The sequence below is a fragment of the Cucurbita pepo genome, chromosome 6 (assembly GCF_057944985.1).
Source record: "Cucurbita pepo subsp. pepo isolate OVF chromosome 6, ASM5794498v1, whole genome shotgun sequence".
NCBI classification, from domain to species: domain Eukaryota; kingdom Viridiplantae; phylum Streptophyta; class Magnoliopsida; order Cucurbitales; family Cucurbitaceae; genus Cucurbita; species Cucurbita pepo.
Genome location: NC_141803.1, coordinates 13,894,622 through 13,902,421, shown reverse-complemented (window position 1 = coordinate 13,902,421; position 7,800 = coordinate 13,894,622). Strand labels below are relative to the sequence as shown.

Genomic DNA, 7,800 nt, shown 5'->3' with positions numbered 1-7,800 from the left:
GGATTGACGAAGGCAAAGGACACGATGACGATGAATGTGACGGTGGAGACTGAGGCGGAGGAAATGGATGAGGGTCTGAGTTTGATGGAGGATTTGAAGTCGGGAGGTTTGAATATCAGTAGCCACACGGAAATGCCAGGAAGGGTCAAAATAATTGGATTCATCAAGAAAAGGTTTGAGGTTAAAATGAACTGCTCATCTACTTTCAATACTAAAACCCAAATGACTCAAAGGGAAGATTGTGAGAAGCATGTACAAAATTTCTGATTAATGAAGAATTATGGGAGGAATTTGAAACCAAATGGCTACTAAGTTTGTAGTGTTTAATTATGAGGAGTATTAAAATTTTTAATTATGGTACGTAGGTTGTTTCTACATTTTTTTGGATTATATCACTTTTTACTTTGCTTATGTAACTATATTTGTACGTTGGATCAAGAGTGAATTTGTTTGACCATGAGTGAGTGTGACTCCCAAACCTTTGTAACGACTCATGTCTAGGATTTGACATGGTCAGGTTACCTACTCTTTGTTTCTAAGAGTGAAAGCTATTCTCGCGAACTAACTCGAGTTCTTCCGGCATGTCTTTTCCATATTCACATGCATCCTAGAAAAATTCTCCACAGGTTACGTGCATCATAGAATTGCTCCAAGCAAAACATACCTAACCATGAAGTTCTTATAATTGAGCTATCGAAAAGGAAAATGAACCTTATTGGTATATGGAGTGACTATCCATGTTCTAAAGTATTTCTTGGCTATCATATCCTCAGGATACCTCTCGTTTGGAAGTGGTTTCGGTTCATTCATGTACCCCTCATTTGCTCGGGTGTCACATACCTACCAACTTTCACATTAGTTCGTTTTCAAATCACATCTAACTGGGAGAGATACTGCCCTAATACAATTTGTAACGTCTCATGTCCAAGATTCAGAGCCATTAGGTATCGAATCTGCCTTACAAATCTTGATCTATCCTAGACATGACGCGTTACACTTTTGGTCGACCCTAAAAGCTTGATCAAACATTTTAGAATGATCCACTAATCCAAAACCAGTTCGGTGTAATGGCTCGTCCCTTCAAAAGTTGGCCTGAGTTTAACGACGTGACTTTTTAACCCGCCATCAAGAAAAAAGAAAGAGAATTTGTTTGAAAAAAGAAGGCCAGATGGCCAATTTATTTTTTTTATCAGTGGGGACATAAAATTATAGACCTCATTTTTTCTCCTTCCATACAATCAAATTCAAAAGGTGACATTTTCCAAGCGTGGGCATGGAGGCTCATAATATAAGTTCTTACCAAACTACACATCGAATAGCCAAACTACACGTCGAATTGTTTACGGTCAAAAAGACAAAGCAATCTGAATTTATTTATTGTATGCTTTGGACCTTCTAAATATGCGACAACAAAAATTCAATGTTCAGAATGTTCTACTTTCTCTCCTAGAATATATATATATATATATAAATTAATAAATGCATAGTATTGTATGAAAAGTGTATAAATAAAATATTTTCAATAATTTGATTACATTTTTTTAAATTAGATAATTAAGATGTTAACTATTTTATTTTTATTAAAATAATTTTATGTATTTGTGAATTATTAGGTGGAAAAATGTCCCCAACTCAAAAATGTAGTAGGGGTATTATATAAGAACTTATCATAAACGTAGTTAGCTACTATTTTAATTTTTAATTTGAGACTGGAACAAGCTTCGAGTTTTATTTAAGAAAAAGGGGCCATAATGTTAAAATATTGGTTCTGTGGGCAAGATATGTATGAACTTTGCTAGCTTTCTTAGAAATATTTGCTTATTACTCAACAAATTATCAAAGTTAGAAACACAATTTATTAACAAAGCAACTGAATTAAGAAAAATGGAAGGAGTTTCACCGTTACATCGATCTTTGATCTTTTGAACAAATTTCAACCTATTAATGAGATATATAAGCAACCTTTGGGCTATGCTTCTCTCACCCCGATTCATAAAAGAGAAGAAAAAATGGGAAGAGCTTTTCAAGTTGTTCTTTTTCTAGCATTGTTTGTGTTTTTATCTCCTTCTGTTTATTCTTTACCGTTGTCAACAAAAGGAAGGTGGATCGTTGATTCGACAACAGGGCGTCGAGTGAAGCTTGTGTGCGTGAATTGGCCTTCCCACACACAGAGCATGCTAATAGAAGGTCTCAACCACAGGCCATTAAAAGAGCTGGCAGATGAGGCAATCAAGTTGAGGTTAATTGCGTACGACTCACGTATGCAACTCAAATGTTCACTCGTTATGCAAATAGGACAGTTGAAGAGAATTTTGACCTCCTCGATTTAGAGCAAGCAAAAGCCGGATTGGCTCAATATAATCCTTTTGTGTTGAACAAGACTATTGCTGAAGCCTATGAAGCTGTTGTTGATGTGCTTGGAGAGAGTGGTTTAATGGTGATTGCCGACAACCATATGAGTCAGCCAAGATGGTGTTGCTCTCTTGACGATGGCAATGGATTTTTTGGAGACCGCTATTTTGACCCTCAAGAATGGCTACAAGGTCTTAGCTTAGTTGCTCAACGCTTTTCCAAGAAATCAACGGTACGTACAAATTAAGGAAAATTCTCACACTCTTGAAACTAAACTCAAACGTTTAAAGACTTCTATAATTTTTCACTAACAAAAGAACATTCTTTTGTTATGACATTTAGGTGGTTGGAATGAGCCTACGAAACGAGATACGAGGAACCAATGAAAATGCAAATGATTGGAACAATTATGTTACTCAAGGAGTAACAACGATCCACAACGTTAACCCAAATGTTTTGGTGATTGTTTCGGGCCTATATTTTGATAATGATCTTCGATGCTTAAAAGAGAAGCCCTTGAATGTAAGCACCTTAGACAACAAGTTGGTTTTTTAGGTGCACTTGTATTCGTTCAGTGGAGATCAAGAGAGTAAATTTATAAACCAGCCACTAAATAATATTTGTGCAAATATTATCGATGGCTTTGTAGACCATGCTGAATTTGTTAGAGAAGGACCAAACCCATTTCCTTTGTTTGTCAGCGAATATGGGTACGATCAGAGAGAGGTTAACGATGCAGAAAATCGGTTCATGAGTTGCTTCACAGCTCATCTTGCACGAGAAGATTTAGATTGGGCATTATGGACTTGGCAAGGTAGCTATTATTACAGGGAAGGTCAAGCACGGCCGGCAGAAACTTTTGGAGTTCTCGACTCCAATTGGACTCAAATTAAAAATCCTAACTTTGTCCAGAAGTTTCAACTATTGCAGACTATGTTGCAAGGTAAGTATAAATATATTAACGATTTTGAATATATGGATCTATAACAAGTGTATAAGACATTTTTTTATGGTGCACAGATCCAAATTCCAATGCATCGTTCTCGTATGTTATATATCATCCACAAAGTGGCCAATGCATCCAAGTCTCAAATGAAAACAAAGATATTTTCATGGGTAATTGCTCCATCTCAAGTCGATGGACTCATGACAATGATAGCACTCCAATTAGGATGTCAAGCACTGGTTTATGCTTAAAGACAAGCGGAGAAGGCCTTATGCCATCTCTCTCAACGGATTGCTTCGGCCCTCAGAGTTCTTGGAGAGCCATTTCAAACACTAAGCTTCATTTGGCCACCGTAACTCAAGATGGGAAGAGTCTTTGCTTGCAGGTTGAAAGCTCTAATTCTTCAAATATTGTGACAAACTCATGTATTTGCACTGATGGTGCTCCAAATTGCCTCCAAGACACCCAAAGTCAATGGTTTGAACTCGTTGAAACCAACACGTTGTGAGTTGCTTATGTATTGGGAAGAATAAATATATGACATGCCCGACTTTGAATTGGCCCCTATTTTATCTCTAATTCTATTCATGCTCGTGCTTAACTATAACCGATTTTATTTATCGTACAAACATATATGAAAAATAATACCAACAATAATGATCGTATAAAAGATTGGACATATAATAAATAATAGAAAAATAATTATTGACCATTTAACTGCGAATTTAAGCATAAAATCGACAACCCTAATATGACTCCGGCATTTTCAAAACTTTCATGCCAACCCTAAATTCAAATTCCAACAACTACTAGTATATTGGACAAAATTCTAAATTTCTATTTTAAACTAATTAATAGACTAAGCAACATTTGTTGGAACAAGTTTGAACCATTGGGGTTGAGGATCATCGGTGCAACTTCCCTCGTCTCTAAAGCAAATGCATTTCTTCACAACAACTATAGTATCAGATTCCTTCTCCAAACAAAAATTGTCTTCGCCAATTTTGTTGGCCAATTGGAGATTTGCTTTCGAAGCACCGTCCAATTGCTTCCATCGCCAGAGCATTCGTCGGATACCACCGGTGCTTTTCCATCTCTGACAGATTTCAAACCCTGCCCATCTGACAACAACTTCATCGGGACTTCCATCTCCACTATGGTTCCATTGCTTCGGAGTGGCACAATCGCCGAGTTCAACTCCTCCTTTGTCCTCGGATTTGACACATTGCCCTAATACGGGATGCAGCATTATGTATGATATTGGTGCTTTAGAATTTGGATCCGCAAGAAAAGAGCTTTAGTTTCAAATTCTAACTAAAGAAATATATAAAGGTTTGATTTGTTATAATACACCGTTAGATTGAGAAGCAACAAATTAACCTTGATTCACTCTCTTGATAAGTGGAAGCATTTGTTTAAGTGATGGGGGTACTATCTTTAGTCCAAGAGTGAACACCAAAACTTTCACTCAGGATCTTCATGACACCGTCTGTACATATAACTTCCTTGGAACGCCCACAAGCCCCAATCAATATCCTTCCCGGCAATTCGAGCCAAAAAGCAGCTCATGAACCGATTCTCAACCTCGTTGCCCCCCGAACAAAGAAAAATTGATTAAAGAAATTAGTGAGAGTGAGTTTGCCATTGTGGGAAAGTAGAAGTGACAAGTTCTGGTTTTGACGTAACAAAGCCAAAAACATAAACAATTGAAATTTGAAGTGATAATATTATTGAAAAGTGAACTTGGCTTTTATAGCCTTACAAATAACCCTACATAGAAACATTTCTATCCACAAATCTTGGAAATGGAAACAAATCTGGTAAACAAATCTGAGAAATATTTAAACTAAATTCCTAAAAATACTCTTAACTCTTTTTCATCTAATCAAATTCTTCTGACCATTTCTCCCGTGAACTTATTCTTCTTTGTCAAGAATTAGTTCAAGTCAGAAAAACTCTGCACGCTAAGTTCTTCACGCAACTTCCGAAATGCTTTCTTATGTGTTTGGAACGTCTGTGTAGAACTGGATTTTTGGATAGCTTAATAGTTGAAGTATTACACACATTAGCTTTGTTCCTTCTATTTGAGAGTGACCAATCTCTTTGAGTATATCCTCCTCATCCAAACAGCTTGACATGCACAGGAACTAGCAGCAACGAACTCAGCTTCTGTGGTTCATAAGCGACTATAGGCTGCTTACGAGAAGACCAAGCTACTGCTCCTCCACTAATCACAAGCACATGGCCTGAAGTACTCTTGCTTTCTTCCATGTCTCCGGCACAGTCACTACCAGTCGATCCAGTCAAATCACCGACTCCTCCTTTTTTATAAAATACACCATAATCTACCGTACCTTTCAAGTACCTTAAAACCATTTTACCTGCTGCAAAATGTTGTTGTGTTGGACATGCCATAAAACGACTAATCAAACTTACAGCAAGCATGAGATCAAGACGAGTAGTTGTGAGATACATCAGACTTCCCACTATTTGTTTATACAAAGTTACATATACATTTGCACCATTTTCATCTTTGCCAATTTTCTTTCCTGGAACAGTGGGATTACAAACAGAATTGTAATTCTCTATGCCAAGTCGATTTAAAACTTCAACAGCCTACTTTCTTTGACATGTGAAAATACCATCTAATCTTTGTATTACCTCTATTCCAAGAAAAAATCTCATCTGACCTAAGTCAGTCATATCAAACTCTTTCTTCAAGGAACGTTTAAACTCGTCCAATAGTTCTTCATCTGGTCTCCAGTAAATAAAAAATCATCAACGTAAAGGCTTACGATAAGAATTTTACCTCCCTTCCTCTTGATGAAGAGTGTTTGCTCACTGGAACTGCTTTTGAATCCTTCCTTGATGAAGTAGAATTCTATTCGACCAAACCAGGTTCTAGGTGCTTGTTTTAATCCGTAGAGAGCCTTTTGGAGTTTGTACACCATCTCCTCACTTCCCTTTTTCTCATAGCCTTCACCGGAATCTGCTAACCATACAGGTGGATGTCGATTTCTCCCCTCCCTTACTGTCAAATCTGGTGCGACAGTTACTGGAAAAATTGTTTTCAGCAACTGGTTCAATTGTTTCAGCAGCCGATTCAGTCGTTTTTTCCGTGATTTTTCTTTCTCCGTTTTCAGCAACTGGTTCAATTGTTTCAGCAACCGGTTCAGTCGTTTGCTCTGTTATTCCTCCTCCTTCCGCTGTGTTCTTATCAATTTCAATGTTTTTCCCCAGTCTAATTTTTTCGTTGCTCTCCATTTACCCAATTTTTGAAATGGAGTTCCGATGTTGCTTGCCTTTCATACATGCCTCACAGGTGGGGTTTGGAGCCCCAATTCGCGGCAGGCCTTTCACCATGTTTTTGTGTTTCAAGGTGCACAAGCCTTTGTAGCAGAGATGACCATATCGAGTGTGCCAAAGTGTTGACTGGTCCGTATTTGAAACTTGGAGGCATCTTTCTTCATTTGTTGTGGTAGATGGTTCAGCACCCAAAATAAACTGCCGATTTGAGATCATAATTGACTATGCTATTTTTCCTTTTTGTGGATGATAAATGCTACATACACCATCTTCAAGCAGCACTGCTACTCCTTTTTTCTTGTAGTTGTCCAACGCTCAAGAGATTATTTTTTAGTTCAGGTACCCAATACACATTACTAATAGTGCAACGAACCCCATGTTAGGATCGCACAACAACGCACACGCTCGATCTAGATGATCACAAAGAAAAGGATAGAGAGAATTGCAAGGAGAACTCTGGCTAAAAGGATTTTTCTATTGATGACTTCAGGTATGTACAACAAGAGAAAGTACAGAGAATAGAAAGTACATTTCAAAGCTTTACTGGACGGGATATATATATGGTTCAGTCTACTAAATATAGCTTTACCAGATTTAACCATCTATTATATATAGCTATGTACCATATATAGCTTTACCGGATACATCTTTACCATATATGGCTTTACCAAATATAGCTTTACCGGATATAGCCGTTGACCAAGCTATAAATACAGGGAGCAGACTCCATAACTCAACAATTCTCCCACTTGGAGACTGATCCTACACCATACCAATTAGGGCTTTGCATAGCTTTAATTTTCCAACATCAACACATTTTGTCAACATGTCTGCTGGATTCTTTGTACCCTCTATCTTCTCCAAACACATATCGCCTTCTTCCACTAACCTGCGAGTGAAATGGTACCGTCTTCTAATGTGTTTTGTCCTTGAATGATAGACTGGGTTTTTCACCAACTGTATGGCACTCTGACTATCTGTATAAAGGATCTTCTTGCACTGCTTCCGGCCTAATTCTTCTAGATAGTCTGTCATCCATATCATCTCCTTTCCAGCTTCAGCTATGGCCACGTACTCAGCTTCAGTAGATGAAAGAGGAACGCATTTCTGAAGCTTGGACATCCAACTCACTACTGTTCCATCTATAGTGTAGATATACCCAGATGTGCTCTTGCTGGAGTCTACATCTCCACTCA

General features: G+C 37.7%; 1 pseudogene; it reads left to right on the top strand.

Annotated features, from left to right (window-relative positions):
• The first annotated feature begins 2,009 nt into the window (after window positions 1–2,009).
• Window positions 2,010–3,806, top strand: LOC147792372 (glycosyl hydrolase 5 family protein-like; annotated as a pseudogene).
• The last annotated feature ends 3,994 nt before the right edge of the window (window positions 3,807–7,800 follow it).